The 16503-nt window shown below is 43.8% G+C and overlaps 1 protein-coding gene across 5 annotated transcripts in view; it reads left to right on the top strand.

Moving 5' to 3' along the window:
- The first annotated feature begins 8127 nt into the window (after positions 1–8127).
- The window catches only part of RNF185 (ring finger protein 185), a 30208-nt gene continuing 21832 nt past the window's right edge, over positions 8128–16503 (top strand). For 2 of the 5 annotated variants that reach the window (XM_032472170.1, XM_032472169.1), the window contains exon 1: positions 8132–8284. The gene's annotated coding sequence lies outside the window, so the exon portion shown is untranslated. Of the gene's footprint in view, positions 8285–16503 lie in introns of all 5 variants that reach the window. The other 3 variants (XM_006185888.3, XM_014560272.2, XM_032472172.1) reach the window with 3 other exon arrangements.

Genomic DNA, 16503 nt, shown 5'->3' with positions numbered 1-16503 from the left:
TTTGGAAACCATCATGCTGGTAACTTTCTCCAGCTGTAGGAACTGCCACCCACCTCTGCCCTCCTTTTCCATGTGACAGAGCCCTTCCCTGTGGGTGACAACCTGGGGAGGCTGGGAGGTACCATGGCAGGAACCTAACTTTCAAGGTCAGACAGACCTAGCTTAGGTCCTGGCACTGTGTGACCTCAGGCTTAGAAGTCTTAACTTCTCTGAGCCCCAGTCTCCTCATCTACATCATGGGCATAATCACAGCAGTCACTTTGCAAGATATTGGCATCCGTAACACTGTCCCTGAAGGCTCAGGACACCCCTGGGCTGGACTCAGTGTCCCCAGGAGAAAGCACGTCCCAAAGGTTTTGGGGCCACAGCATCTGAGACAGCTAGTCCTGGTTAGGCCACCACCTGGCTATGTGACTGCAGGTTTGTTCCTGTCTCTTTGGGCCTCAGTTTCCTCCTCTGTACAGTGGAGCTGACCTTTGATGTCTCTTCCTGTCTGGGCCCCAAATGGAGGCAGGCCGGGGCCTGCCTAGGCCTCGAGGGAGGGTGTCACTTGGTTTTCCCTTCAGATTAAGCGGCAGCCACGTCAGTCAGCCTACAGGAGCCCTGCCTCCCACCCAGGCACCCCTCAGCTGCCTGGGAGCGGAGGCTACTAGGAGCCAAACCAACAGGACAGGACGGGACCAGTTGGCCCTTCAGACAGAGGGGGCCCGAGGCTTTCCTCTGGGTCCCCACCCCAGCTGGGTGCACAGTGGGGAGCATGGGGTGGTGGTCGGGAGAGAAGGTCTTCCCTCCTCCCGCCCTTTCTACTGTTTATCCCTGCAGGTCTCTGTCCGTCCCCAGAACTTTGTCTCCTTCAGGCTCCTCTCTCATTCCTCGCAGTCTTAGTCTCTTTCCCTCTCTGACTCTGATTCTGATAATTTCTTTCTGTCTCCCCCATGCCTCCGTCTCTCCACCTTTCTCTGTCTGCAAGATGCCCCATCTCATTCCCTCCCTCCATTTCTTTCTGCCTTTCTCTTTCTCTCCTCTGTTCCTCTTTACAGTTTTTCCCTGAGGCCCTTCCTTTACTGTCTCTCTCTCTCATTCATTTCCTCTTCCTCTATCTCGTGTTTTACTCTGTTCTTTGTTCCTTTGTGTGTGTACACACGTGCACACATGTGTCTCTCCCTCTCCTAATTCTTTTCTCTTCCTCCCTTCCTGTCTCTCTCCTCCTCCACACCCTGACCCAGGACCCAGTGAACCCTGCCTTTTCCTGTTCACATTTTCCCAGCCATGACCTCATCTGACACTCACAACCCCTGTCCCTCCCTGGGGATACAGGCAGGGCAAGGCTTATCATACCATTGTGGAGATGGATGGAGTGAGACCCCCGAAGAGAGGTGACTTGCTGGGCGTCGCAGCAGGTCAGGGGAGAAGCCAGGTTAGGTGCCTCCTGGCCTGTGGGGAGGGCCACCCCTGGCCCTGGGAGAGTCTCAGCTCCCCGAGAACCTCCCCATATCAGGGCCTTCCTCCCCACTGCCTGAGGGATGACGTCTCTCCGCCCCTTGGAGCTGGCCCTCCTGCCCCCCGCCACCTGCCACCCGAGGGCTCCCTGCAGCTCTCTGTGCCAGGAGAATGGTGCAGGCAGTGCCTAGCTCCAGAGCATTCTGTGTTTGTTCAAAAACAAATGGTTACTGAGAGTCTACTATGTGACAGGCACAGGGCAAGGCCCTGGACAGAGAAAGGAGGGGAAGGGGGACAGAGGATGCTCAAGTCAGCAGATGGAGAGGGAAGGCATCCCCTGGGGGTAAGGGGTCTGGCAGCCCAGAGGAACTCGGGCCTGGCTGTCAGTTGGGTCCCCTAGGAAGCTGCCATCCTGAAGAAGTTAGAAGTGCAAGGGATTTATTGGAGGAAATACCTGTGAATGATAAAGGGAGAAGAAGCAGGACTGGGCAGGGAAAGCCTCCAGGCTGCTGCGGGTCTGACATCTAGGGGAGAGAGGAGACGGAGAGCAGGTTCTGGAGAAGAAGAGCCTCACACCGCAGTGCTGCTCTGAGAACGTCTCAGCCAGTCAGCAGGGAGCTCTGGGGCTAAGACTGCCCATCGAAGAGCCCCAGTTGGGCAGAAATGGCCAGACCCTAGCGCCCTGGCTGTGCCCAGTCATTGGTTGGAAGTTGCCCAGGAAGACAGTAGCCTCCCCTCCAAAGCTGCTGCAGATTCTGGAGGGCTGCTCTTTGCCTCCCTGGCTCTCGTTTTCTCTCTCAGAATAAGAATTTTCCAAACAGCAGCAGCAGCAGGACTGATCTTTCTAAAACACAAGCCTGGCCAGGTTTGTCCCCTGATCCTCTCTGGCCTTTAAAGCCTGTCATGACCTGCAGGATCTGGGCCCAGCTGACCTCACCAGATCCCCACTTCTCTGCTCCAGCCACGCAGAGCAAATTCATTTCTTCAATCACCAGGCTGTTCCCTTTACCTAAAGTATTTTCCTCTTCACCTGGGCTTGTTCCTATAAGTGTTGGTTGAGTCACCTCCTCCAGGAAGCCCTCCTCCCCAACACCCAGGACGGGCGAATGTACTTTAGGTCCCCACTGAGGATTGATTGACATCTCAAAGATGTATGTCACTGAAAGAGGTCAAGTGGCAGTCCATTCAGGCCAGGGGGGTTTAGGGGGCAGGTACTGTGGGAGTCATGGGCTCAGGGTTCAGTCTGACCCAATATTCTGTACCACTCTGCTGCCAATGGGCAGTGTAAACATCAGCCAATGATTCCACACTTCGAGTCCCTATTTTACAGGTAAATAAATCATTTTCTGTCTACACCAGTGCTGAACAATAAACTCTAATGCAAGCCATAAATGCAACTTAAAAATTTCTAGCCACAGTTTAAAAAATGAAAGAAACGGGTGAAATTAATTTTAACGATATATTTATGTAATCCATGTGCAAAGCATTATTTCAGCATATGATCAAGATTTTAAAATTATTAATGAACTATTTTACATTCTTTTTTCATACTAAGTCCTTGAAATCGGTGTGTATTTTATATTCACTGCACATCTCACATTTCAAGCGCTCAGTAGCCACATGAGGATAGAGACAACTGTATTGAACAGCGCTCTGTATCTTGACCTGTGTGGTGTTTACACAGGTGAGTTCATAGGTAAAAATTCATGTAACTGAAGACTTCAGACTTTTTTGTTTATGCAAATTGTATCTAGTCTTCAGGAAGAAAAAAATTTGCAGGTTTCTGATCTGATCCTGGGTGGACAAAGGATGGGGCGATTTCCTGAGGTGGAAGGGGCTAGAGGTGAACAGATGGGGTGCAACGTGGGGGAAAATTGAGAGTCTAAGGAGCTTGGTCCCTTTAGGTCTTCGTTGCCTCCAATCCCTGGGAGTTTCCAGTCACACCACCAGGAGCTGTGCAGACCTCGGCTGCCTCCTAGTGGCCAGGTAGGAGGTGGCAGGAAACAGTTGACCTTGGTGCCTGGGCCTTCTCCTCACACATGAGAGGGGGTCACCGTGTCACTCAAACTTCTCTCCTGGACCTCACAGTCCTGGCCTCCGCCAGTTCTCACTGTCGTGGCCATGAGCATCCCCTCTCTCTAGGATTGCTCGATTAGCAAGAAAATAAGTCATCAATTTAAACTTGAATTTTAGATAAACAACAATTAATTTTTAGTATAAATATGTCCCATTCATTGTTCATGTAAAATTCAGATTTAATTGAGTGTCCTGTATTTTATTTGGCAACCTGACTTCTAGCTCATCCTCCAGGACTTGGAAGCACAAAATTCAGTGCTACTTCTTTGCTGTGTGACGTTAGTCACATTCCTTCACCTCTCTGAGCTTCAGATTCCTCCTCTGTAAAATGGCCGATAATTCTTTCCTCGATGAACTATTTTTTTGAGGGGGAGTAATTAGCTTTGTTTATTTACGTATTTATTTTATTCCTTAATCACACTTTTCTTCCCCCTAATCACTTGCCCTTTCCCACTATACAAGCTTCCTGGCGCCCCAAACCCCTTGACTCAGGTCCCCGCTCCCTCCGAGGCTCTGCAATGCCTCCCACTTGTCTTATGCTCCTAATCTCCACCCCGCCCTTCTGCTCTCTGGAGAAGATCTGATTGCCTCTGCATGAACTCCCACCACCCCTTGCCCCTGCCTTCTCCTTATTGCCAGCCCCATCCCTCCCTCTGTCCCTTCACAGACTCTGGCCCAGGGTGGCAAGGCAGCATTTTAACAGGAGTAGGTTTTGTAGGTGAATTCCAAATGCATCTGATTCTTACCTGCTGTGTGGCCTTGGGTATGTTGCTTAACTTCTCTGAGCCTCTAGCACCTCATACGCAATAATACTTGCTTCAGAATTTGGGGGTGAGGATTAAACTGCGTAAAGCCCTTAGCACAGCACAGTGTGTGGTATATTACTAAACATTCAATAAATAGCTGCCATTATTAGTATTAGTGTTAATATTAGTATTAGAGGAGTAAGGGGAGAGAAAGTGAGGGAGCAGGAGGAAGGTTAGGGCTATTAAAATAAGAACCCCTGGGGATGTTCAAAGCAAGCAGAAGAAGAATTCAGAACATTTCTATTTATTTTATTTTCCCACACTAGAATGAATTTTTTTTTAATTTAGCACAACTTGTTGTAGGCATCAAATACTATTAAATCCACACTGAGTCCTAACAGTATAACTGCAGTATAACCCACAGGGCTTCTGGGGTCTGTAAGTATCTTAGTGTGCTAAGCAGAGAAGATATTACTTGTTATGTTTTTGAAGCTGAAGTGCGTCCAAGTATGGTAGTTCCAATTCTGTTATTTCTTGGGAACGTTTTTAATAGCAGGAACATGAAGAAATAAACATTGCTGGTTCCTGAACATTTAAAGTTTTAGGAATGCGGTTATTGCTTTCCAGACGAGACCATGAGAATGACCTCATTCCTGACAAAGGAAAAGTTGAACTCTCGCCTTCAGTTGGCCTCCTGAACCCAAGAAAAGAACAAAGGAGAATATAATCAGCAAGTTTGTCTTAACTGAAGCTGATGGCTTCAATATCTTTTCGTAATAACGGTGCTCTGTGACTTTCCAAAGGAGGTAGTAGCTCAAGCAGGAATTTTTTAAAGTACACCCAGAGCTCACTCAGTGCTAAGCCTGTTCCATATCCTCATGTCCACCTTCTGGAATAAATCTTTCCATTTCAACAGATGAGGAAACAGGCTTCTGGAGGTCAAACTGCTGTCTAAAGTCAATGTAGGCAGTGAGCACAGGCACTTTCAATGCCTTCCAATCAAAGACCACGAGGAACACACACGTGGTTGAACAAGTTGACTTGTTACAGTGAAGGGTGGGATGTGAACTATGGGGAATGAGGGGACATCTCATTCGTCTTAGAAAGGACATTTAGGATTCGGCTTGTGTGAGGTAATTTGGGGGAAGGTTTAAGGAGTCAGGGTTTTCATCTGGATTGGATGCTGTTGATGATGATCGAGTCTGTTGATAAATCTTATCCAGGAGGAAGGAAGCCTAGACTGAGATGAAAGCTGTAACTGGTGAAGCAGGAGCGATCTAGGGATCACATAGATGTGAGCCAGGGTAGGGAAATGCTTGGTCATCTTTGTGGTTTGGACAATGCTCTTGTTTTGTCTGGTTCAGACGTGATTACCGGGAGGTCTTGTTAATGTCCTGATCCATCAGTCACAGAGTGGTCTTGTCTGAGGTTGATGTTCTGTGACATTTTTATGCTCAACAGAAGGGCACCAAGGCCTCCCTGTGAGGGTCAGGTCAGCTCCTGGATATCAGGGGCTGCTTTTCTATTTCTTAGAGCCTGGACTCAAATCTAGGTTTGTGAGACTAGAAACTCCTCTGTGTCACTCCCTGTCCACGGGAACCTGAGGAGAAGGCTGGCAGACGAGGGATTTCATGTATGAGTTCATTTCATCTACTACCTTCACCCCTTACTCAGACCCAACCCCTAAGACAGTCCCTGGGATCATTGTAGGCACTTAATAGATGCTTGTTGAATTAGTGAAACAATGAAGATGGGTGTTAAGATCTCCAGAGAAATAACCCCTGGGTGTAAATTGCAGCTCCACCACCTATCAGCATGCGATCTGAAAACTTTTTATTAAATGATAAAATTACGTAAACTTTCAAAAGTTTTACTCTACCCATTTCTAAAATGGAGATCATCAACAAAACCATTCATAAGGCTGCTGTGAGGAACAAAAGAAACAGTGTGTGGAGTGTGCTTGGGTAAGGTCAGTACTGCTGGCTATTAGTAGTATCAAACTAAGTAGCCCATTAGTTTTGTGATTCCATGGCAAGAAAGCAAAGATGGGGTCTTGTTTCTCACTGCATCACCAGGGCCTAGTGCATAAATAAATGTTTGATAGGTAAATAAGTAAATTGGCTAGGACCCAGATATTCCCCTCATTTTGGGGGTAAATTTTAATTTGTATATCATTTCTGTCGACTGAAATAAAAATGCATGATATGAGAGCTGTGAGTTTCAGTTTTATTTGGGAACTTACTAAGGACTATAGCCCTGGGGGACACAGGCTGTTAGAGAATTCTGAGGAACTGCTCAAAGAGGTGGGCAGAGGGGAGGCAGGTATACATGCGATTTTGGAGAAGGGGTATGTGCAATCAAGCACACATCTCAGTAGAAGGTTGCTGCTTGTCACAAGGAACATGTATCTCAGTTAACAATTTTAGTGTCTTTCTAAGTATGGGAAGATGCAAGAAATTGGGTTCCTAAAATTTTCTTCTGAAAATATCTAACTATCCGAAGGCCTGTTTTCCCAGAGCACAGAATGCCTCATTGCTATTCTCCGCCCTGAACTCCCTTTGTGATGTGGTGAAGGTCAGCAACTGTAGTGGCTAGTAATTCAATCCTCGTAGAACCGAGTGGCAAGAAACCTTCCTTAGCTGGCATTTCAAACTTAAAGTTGCAAAATTATTTAAGGAACTCCCATATGCCCTTCACCTAGATTCACCACTTGTTTACATTTTGCCTCATTTGTTTAATCATTTTATTTATATACATATGCATTTTCTTCTGAATCATTTAAAATTAAGTTGGAGACATTGTGCCCGTTTATCCCTACTTTAGGGAATATTTCCTAACAAGAAGGATGTTCTCTTAACATAACCACAATACAATGATCAAATGTAGAGATTTTAACATTGATACAAGAAATATTAACAGCTCATCCACAGTGCATATTCAAATTTTGTCACTTGTCCTAATATTGTCCATTATACCTATTCTGTCTCCTCTCCTCCTAGTCTAGGATCTAATTTAGAATTGCACACCACATTTTGCTGTCATGCCTCTTTAATCATCTTTAAATCAAAACAGTTCCTCAGCCTTTCTCTGTCTTTCAGGATATTGACAATGTCCTGGATTTGGATATATGTCATCCTTCCTCATGAGATATGATGTGGGTTATGCATTTTCTTCCCTTGGGGATGGTGCATTTTTGACAGCAATACCACAGGAGAGATGTGTCTTTCTCAGCACATGTTACTAGGAGACACATTATTTTACCTGGCCTATAACTGGTGATGTTAACTTTGATCATTTTGATTCCCTTGTTCTGCGAGGTAATACCTCTGTAAAACGACTATTTTCCCTTTGTAATCAGTATGTAATTTATGGGAGACCCTTTACTGTGTAAACATTCTGTTCCTGTAGTTTTACCACTCTATTGATTTTCTAACTCCATCATATTTGTTAATTGGCAATCTAATAGAAGGAAGAATTTCCCTTCTGCCCTGTTTATTTATCTCTTCTTTACATCAATAAAGACTCAAGGGTTACCATTTTATCCAGTTAGTTATACTCTGTTGTTATCATTATGTATTCTGATGCTCCAATTGCCCCGATTTGGCCAGTGGGATCTTCTTCAAGTTAGCTCCTATGTCCTTTGACATAGTCCCATCATCCTGATTCTCATCATCCTCACATTCTGGTGCAACAAAAATGTCCCAAGCTTGTCTGGTCCTTTCCCTGCCCGGACCTAGGCTTTCCGAAAGCTGCGAAACGGCTCCAGTGTTTTTTCGCTTCCTGCCAGCAGGCGGAACCTTAGAGCCCAGTATCTGGGCCGGAGAACAGCGCGGCGGACCAACCTTTTCCGGTTGTGGCCGGAAGTTCCTCGGAGAGCGGCGGTTCTGCGTCAGCTGACCAGAGTCCGCGTAGGAGGGGTCCGAGGTCTGGTCGGACAAGCTGACCGTGTGGAGGGACTGGTTGGGCTGCCGACGGACGGACAGGCTGGGGCGGCCTCGGCGGCGTTAGCTGAGCAGAGGCAGGTACATGAGGGGTTGGGGGCGGTAGCCAGGGGCCGTCAAGGTTGAGGGACGCGGGCAGGGGACCAGGTTCCGCCTTCACCGGGCCTACGGACTGCGATACTTGAGCCCAGGGGCGCAGAGACAACAAGCCGGCTCTGCCCTCCTCTCCTCCGTCCCAGAAGGGAGTTCAGGCTGGTGTTGTGGTCTTCCGTCCAGAGATTACAGTTTGGGGAAACTGAGGCCCCGAGACGGGAAAAGGCTCCCACAAGCTTTCCAGGCAGGGACTCACTCTGACACTCTTTCTGATTCCCACTCGAGTCTGCCTCTCTCATGTGGAGGTCCTTTTAATGAGTTTGCCCCCAGTGGAGAGGTCGAGGCCCGGAAGCGTGGTGAACAGAGTTGGGTTTGGGAGTAAGAGACTCGGATCGGAGACTTTGCCGCCGACAGCCAGTTGTGCATTCTGGGCCAAGTCCTTTGCCTGTGTCGGGCCTCGGTTTCCTTATTTGTAAAACAGGGCAGTATTTCTCTAAATGAGTCTCCCAACCTCTGCTTTAAAATGCCCTCGGGTGCGTACTTTACAATGCAGGTCTCGAATAAGACCTCTGATTCAAAATCTAGGTCGGAACCACATTTTGAACGTACTCCTCAGGTGTCCTCTGCATACTGTTGTTTGAATACCACTGATCTTAAGTGCTTTCCTGTTATGAGTACTAGATGGCCATTCTTTGCTTTGAGGCAGCTGGAACTTGTTCAGGATATTTGAGAGAAAAAAAAAGGGAGGAGGGGGGTGCAGGTGTTTAGCCCAGAAAAGAGAGCAATGGAAAGGAACTGTCATTGAAAACTGAAAACATTGTTACTGGTGAAGAGAGCTTCTACCTCATCTTTGTGGTTGAAAGAGGCAGAAACTAGAACCAATAGGTGGATTCTGTAGGAAGAGAAGATTTTGATTGAATATAAGAACCTAATGTTGGTCCGAAAGCAGTGGAATGGATTGCCTCCTAAGATAGTGAACTCCCAGTTGTAGGAGCTATTAAGGTGTTAAATCGAAGTCCTTTTCAACTTGAAAGTGCCCAATTCTGAGTAGTTACTTTGAGTCTTTTTGGTGCTGACTTTTTTTTTTTTTTCTGTCCTCTTTTCTTGACATCTCCGTCCCCTCGGCCTGCATCTTCTAGAAGTGAGGCCAGTGTATCTGAACTTATGTAATCTCTTCCTGATTGTCTTATGTACCATCCTTCTGTTCTAGGACTTTGGAATGGCCCATCTGATAAGGGATCCTTAAGTGTTTGTTGAATGAATAACTAAGCAGGGTCCCAACTCCATCCGTTTGTAGCTTATTTTCTTAGAAAAACTTGGAAATGCCTCTGAAGATTTTGTATCTGATCAGAAGCAGCCAGTGAACTCTTTGGACTCACAGAATTGAAGAGTCCGGGTCAAAAGGGACCCCTTGAGGTTGTTCATGCCACCAGCCACCCCCACCCCCCCCAGCCCCAGGACGTAAATCCCTTTTTAATCCTCTCTCCAGCAGTGTGTTGTATAGAGGTTGTGTCTGCCAGGAGAATTTTTGCAATCTGTTGGCTAACTTTCCATCCACACTTAAAAACCAGTCCTCTGATGGACTTGGTTGCCAGTTCATCCTCACGTGTAATCTGCGTTTAATGCTTCTAGCATATCTTTAGTTTTCTAGTTAAACATCAAAGCTCCTTATTTTGTGATTTACAAAACTCCAAGCAGATCACTTTTTCAAAACCTGTTAGAATATTTATCTTGCCCTATGGAGCAGAGGTTCCGTATTATGTCCCAATTCTGCTGACATCCCCCTGCCAAAAAAATGTTGAGTTTGAGCCAAGACTTCCTACCTCTGTTTACCTTCCTGCCTTGTTTGTTTGTGTTTCCTAGAATTTTTTTTAAAAGTTGTGAAATGCTTATTCAGATATTATCCAGGTGCTGAGTAAAATGATTTTAATTTAGTAGTGTCTTTAAAACTTCTCAATCTGAAATGTTCCTTATAAAAAAGTACCTAAGCCCACATTTCCATAATGTATTCTTCAGGCCACTAGTCTGAAGAGATGCCTCTAAAAAAAATGTTCTGTGATAAAAATAAGTTTGAAAAAAGCTGCATATCATTATCCCTTCTTGGAGCTTCTCAGTTTATAGTACCATATTAAAGGCACTGAGATGTCCTGCAATAAAGAAATATGCATAACCTTGTTTAACCTAGTGTTGCCAAACTTAATTGATGTGAAGCTTCTCCTTATTTTTTTGGAATTGAAGCATACTGACAGATTCTGACCTATAGAAGGAGCCTGCAGTCTATGACCTGTCAGCCAAATCTGACCCCACTGCCTGTGAGCTGGGAATGGGTTTTACATTTTTAAATGGTGGGGAATAAATCCAAAGGAACAATAGTATTTTGTGATATGCAAAGATTATAGGAAAATCGAATTCCAGTTTCCATAAATAAGATTTTATTGGAACACAGCCATATCTTTTAATTTACATACTGTCTTTGGTAGCAGAGTTGAGTAATTGCCCCAAAGACCATATGGTTCACAAAATCTGAAATATTTACTACATGGTGCTATTCAGAAAAAAATTTGCCTACCCCTAACCTGCTCTGTGTACATTTTTTTTTTTTTACTTTTTATTTTTATATAATTTGAGACTTCCAAAAATAATATACAAACTTCCTGTATCCTCTTTACCCAACTTTCCCTAATGTTAACATTTATATAACCATAATAAAATTATCTAAATAATTTAATAATAATATAGTACTACTAACTAATCTATGGGCTTTATTCAAGTTTTGCCATTTGTCCCACTATGTCCTTTTTCTGTTCCGGGATCTAGTCCACTTTCCCACTTTGCATTTAGTACCAAGTTTCCTTAGTCTCTTTCAATCTGAGGCAGTTCCTCAGTCATTTTTGTCTTTCATGACTGCAAACTTTTGATGAGAACTGGCCAATTATTTTGTAGGAGATCCCTCAAATCTTTTTTTGATAGAATTCACGTATCATTAAATTCACCATTTTAAAGTATACTGTTCAGTGGTTTTTAGTATGTTTGCAAGGTTATGCAACCATCGCCACTATCTTAATTCCAGAACATTGTCATCATGCCAGGAAGAAGCCCTGTACACGTTAGCAGTTTCTCCCTCTTCTCCCCTCTTCCCATCCCCCAGCAACCACTAACTACATGATATGTGGCTTTTTGTGTCTGGCTTCTTTCATGAAGCATAGTTTTCAGGGTTCATCCATGTTGTCAGGTGTATCAGTACTTCACTCCTTTTTATGGCTGAATAATGTTCCACTGTATGGGCAAACTGTGTTTCATTTATCCATTCGTCAGTTGATTGACATTTAAGTTGTTTCTGCCTTTTAGTTGTTATGCTGCTGTGAACATTCCTGTACAAATTTTTGTTTGAACATATTCTCAACCCTCTTAGGTGTGTATACCTAAGAGTGGAATTGCTGGCTCATATGGCAGCTCTGCTTAATTTTTTGAGGACCTGCCAAACTGTTTTCCACAGCAGCTACACCATTTTACATTTTCATTAGCAGTATAAGAGGGCTCCATTTTCTCCATATCCTCTTCCACACTTGCTATTGTCTTTATTATTGTTGCTGTTATTTCCACTCTGGTGGGTGTGAATTTCATTGTAGTTTTTATTTGCGTTTCCCTAATGATGATGATGTGGAACATCTTTTCATGTGCATTTCAGGCATCTGTGTATGTTCTTTGGAGAAATGTCTGTTCAGATCCTTTGCCCATTTTGTCATTGAGTTATTTGTCAACATGTACAATTTTACATGTAAATATTCGAAGAGTTTGCAGATTCCCTGAAACCCCTTGAAGTTATTCGGAGTGAGCTGACCTGCAGGATCTGAGGCAATGCCAGTAACTCCCTTACCTGAATGGAGTTGGATTTGGACCTGTTGAAGTGCAGACCGACTTGTCCATTTGAAACTGCTGACCATTCAAAGATTGGTTCAGCCCTGACCACTGCTGACCATGCAGAGCTGGGGTGGCTGTGTCCAGTGAAAGGGGTGCACCAGCATCATCCATGATGTGACGAGACCACTAGAGGAGCCTTTCACTTGGGAGCTCCTGTTGTGCTTGTCTGGTCACAGGCAGGGAGTTGAGGAGGCGGGTGGTTTGCAACACTCAGGACTGAGAGCCTTGGGCCACTGCCTGTCGGGCAGAGCTACCAGCGCACCCAAGCCTCTCTTGGCCCCAGAGCATTCGGCTCTATGTAGACTGTCTTCAACACACACACACACACCCCAGTGCTTCTAATTGTGAAAGTAATTGATGCTCACATTAGACATTTTGGGAAATACAGAAAAGCACCCCCCCACACATATACACACATCCTCCCCAGTCATCTCTAGCTCCAGTATCTAACAAGAGCCTTTACTGCAATTGTTTTCTTTCTTTCTTGTTTCCCCCCAGCAGGTAACATTTTTAATGGTTGAAACCATTCACTGTACATAGTTCTTATAGCTTGCTTTTTCCTATTAACGTTATGTTGATGTCTCTGTGTTTTTGCCAGCCTCTTCTGTAAGCTTGACTTCTAATACATTACTTAACTGTTCCCTTATCCAATAAGTCAATAAGCCAGGAAGTCTTAAGGTATAGATGTAATGTTTATAACACTCAGCATGTTCTTAGTGGGTGGAAATCTAGTTTGTTTTTTTTAATAGGGAGCACAGGTTGAAAACTCTTACTGTGGTAAAAATACACATGACAGAATTTACCATTTTAACCATTTTTAAGCGTACAACTCAGTGGCATTAAGTACATTCACAGTGTTGTGCAAACATCATCTCTGTTTCCAAAACTTTTTCATCACCCTAAACAGAAACTCTGCACCCATTAAGCAATAACAGCCTGTTCTCCTCTCACCCTAACTCCTGGTAACCCCTGATCCACGTTCTATCTCTGTGAATGTGCCTCCTGTAGATATTTCCTGTGTGGGAATCATACAATAAATAACCCTTTGTGAAAATGTAGGGATTTATTTTTCAATTTTTTTTATTGTGGTATGATATTCATAACATAAAATTTACTATCTTAAGCATTTTAGATGTGCACTTCAGTGGTATTAAGTATGTTTGTGTTGTCGTGCAACTGTCACCATCCGTCTCCAGAACTCTTCTCATTTTGCAAAACTGAAACTCTGTACTCATTAAGTAGTAACTCCACATTCGCTCCTCCCCCCAGCCACTGGCAGCCACAGTTGTACTTTGTCTCTATGATTCTGACTTCTCTAAATACCCCATGTAAGTGGACTCCTATAGTATTTTGTCTTTTTGTGGCTGGCTGATTCCTCTTAGCATGGTGTCCTCAAGATCCATCCGTGTTGTAGCATGTGTCAGAATTTCTTTCCTTTTTAAGGCTGAATAATACTCCGTTGTATTTATATACCACATTTTGCTTATCCATTTATTTATTGACGGACGCTTGGGTTGCTCCTCTGCTTTAGTTATTGTGAATAATGCAGATATGAACAATTGTGTACTAATATCTCTTTAAGACCCACTTTCAGTTCTTTGGGGTATATAACCAGAAGTGGAATTGCTGGATCATAGGTAATTCTATTGTTAAATTTTTGAGGAACTGCCACGCTGTTTTCCACAGCAGCTGTACCATTGTACATTCCCACCAAAAGTGCGCAAGGGTTCCAGTTTTTCCACTGTTTCACCAACACTTGTTATTTTCTGGGTTTGTTTGTTTGTTTTTTGATAGTAGCCATCCTAGTGGGTATGAGGTGATATCTCATAGTTTTGATTTGCATTCCCTAATGATTAATGATATTGAGCATCTTTTCATGTTGTTATTGGCCATATCTTCTTTGGAGAAATGTCTATTCAAGTCCTTTGCCCGTTTTTGAATCAGATTGTCCATTTTCTTGTTGTTGAATTTTAGGAGTTCTCTATATATTCTGGATATTGATCCCTCACGTGTATGATTGACAGATATTTTCTCCCATTCTCTGAGTTGCCTTTGTACTCTGTTGATTGTGTCTGTTGATGCACAACATTTTTAAATTCTCATGAAGTCTCTTTGTTTATTTTTTAGTTTATTGCCTGTGCCTTTGGAGTCATATCTGAAAATTTATTGCCAGAAATGTAGTTTTTAAAGTAGAGAAAAGCCACCAAGTAGCTTCTGGCCTAAGATTCTCAGACTTGGCCCTCGTGGATGCAACCCATTGGGGATGGCATGGGTCCATCTCTTCATTTCATTGAGTAGTGGGAGCAAAGCACCACTGGGTAGTGGTGTCCTTGTCACCCAACCCAGCTGGCCTAAGGACACACACAGATCAGAAGCGGCCGTGTCTTTCTGTGAAAGTAGCATCAGGGAGGCTGGCTGTCTGTCCTGGGACCAGTCGCCAGGTTGACTCCTGTGGTCATCTCTCTAGCTCCTGGCTGTTTAATATCCACACCCCCAGTTGCCTCTCAGAAGTGCCTTTTGCTGTAACATGGCTGGGGTTTTAAAGATGGACAGCTGTCTGAATGCGAAAGTGCCTCCTAGGCAAAAGCCCAGGAGAATTTCTTTCTTTCTTTCTTTCTTTCTTTTAATTAACACTACTATCTCTGCAGAGGAATTTCTCAGTGTGAGGCACTTTTAATTTTACTTATTTTATTTGGGGGGGGGCTAATTACGTCTATTTATTTATTTTTTTAATGGAGGTACTGGGGATTGAACCCAGAATCTCCTGCATGCTAAGCATGAGCTCTACCACTTGAGCTATACCAGTCCCCACCGAGGCGCTTTTTAAAAAATAGCAGTTAAATTCTGACAAGGACATGGATTTCTTGAGGGCAGGAACCAGAACCGAGTCTGATTTATTTTTACTGTTGTGTCTTGTTCTTGACATTCTCTAAATGTTTCCCAGACTGCACTGACAATAAGCACAATTAATGGAGGTGGCTTGGGGCACAAGCCTAATTTGTAAAAGTCAGTATTACAGATTATTTAAAGCAATGCCATTTTGGTTTTATTGTTTATAGCCATGGTTGGTCTGTCTTATGCATGCTCTCCTGGTGGTCCTCCGTGGGGCCTTCTATTGAAAGGAGAAGCGAGATCATTGTTTTTGTCAAGTATATGCTGATATTATTGAAATTCTTAGAAAGTTTTCTCCATAATTGGTTAAATGTCGTCGACCTTACTCATTTTCTTTTTATACTCTACCTTCAGTAGAGTACTGTAGAGTAGAGTACTTCAGAGGTCTTTAGCTCAACCTCGGGTAAAATTTGTATTAATGAGATTCTATAGAAACTGAATTGAATAAAGATTTACTGACTGTGTGAAAACAAAAGCAAAACTGTCACTTTGAAAACTTTTCAGATAACAAAGGAAGGATAGGCACAATTACCCCATTTGTGGGCGAGGGCCCTGGCTTAGTTGAGTGGCAGAGCAGAGTGTTAGACTAGGTCCTCTGGCTGCAGATTGTTCCTTTCGTTGTACTTTACTGAATTCACAGCCCTTAACTAGGATCTGTCTAGTCTGACAATCTTTCGTTAATACACTTTTATCCAGTTACATTGGTTTGAATTGAAATTAGCAAATTCCCATCATTTATTGACAAATGTGCATGTGACTCCAGGAGGTGTCTAACTAGAGTGAGCAAGACAGTTCAATGAATAATTAATCCTCTCTGAGACTGGCATTGTCTAATACAAGTTGGCACCAGTTTGGGAAAACCTCAACCTTTTTTTGGTTGTATATCCCTGATCTTTTGGGGTTTTTTCCATTTGTTTCATTTGTTTTGGGCAATACATAAGAAAAAAAACTATTCTAAAACAGTTATGTAACATTTCCAGTTCTGGAAAGCATCACTGAAGAATGTCTTGTTCTTTTAGAATACTGATTTTCTACAACTTCATTTGGCTACATTGACTCATATTGAGTTGCACAGTTCTGAGTACTCCTGGGCATCACATTCATCACCCCACACATATTTATGAGGTGCTCTTGAGGTGTCTAGCCCTGTGCTGAATAAGGCTCCTGGAACCTGCGTCAGGGCTTGAGGAGACAGACACATGAACAAATCACTGAGGTGCTTAAGCACATTGGCTTGGGAGTTGAGAACTTTGCTTCCTACTGGCCCTGTGACTGTGGGCAAGTGACCTAACTACTGTGAGCCTTAATCTGACCTCCCAGGGATGCTAAAGATGGTACAGCAGTGTTTACCTCAAAGGCAGGTTGTAAAGATTAAATGAGAATTCATTAAAAGA

The sequence above is a fragment of the Camelus ferus genome, chromosome 32 (genome assembly GCF_009834535.1).
Source record: "Camelus ferus isolate YT-003-E chromosome 32, BCGSAC_Cfer_1.0, whole genome shotgun sequence".
Taxonomy (NCBI): domain Eukaryota; kingdom Metazoa; phylum Chordata; class Mammalia; order Artiodactyla; family Camelidae; genus Camelus; species Camelus ferus.
Note: the sequence above shows the minus strand (reverse complement) of the source record. Positions and strands in the feature narration are given on the sequence as shown.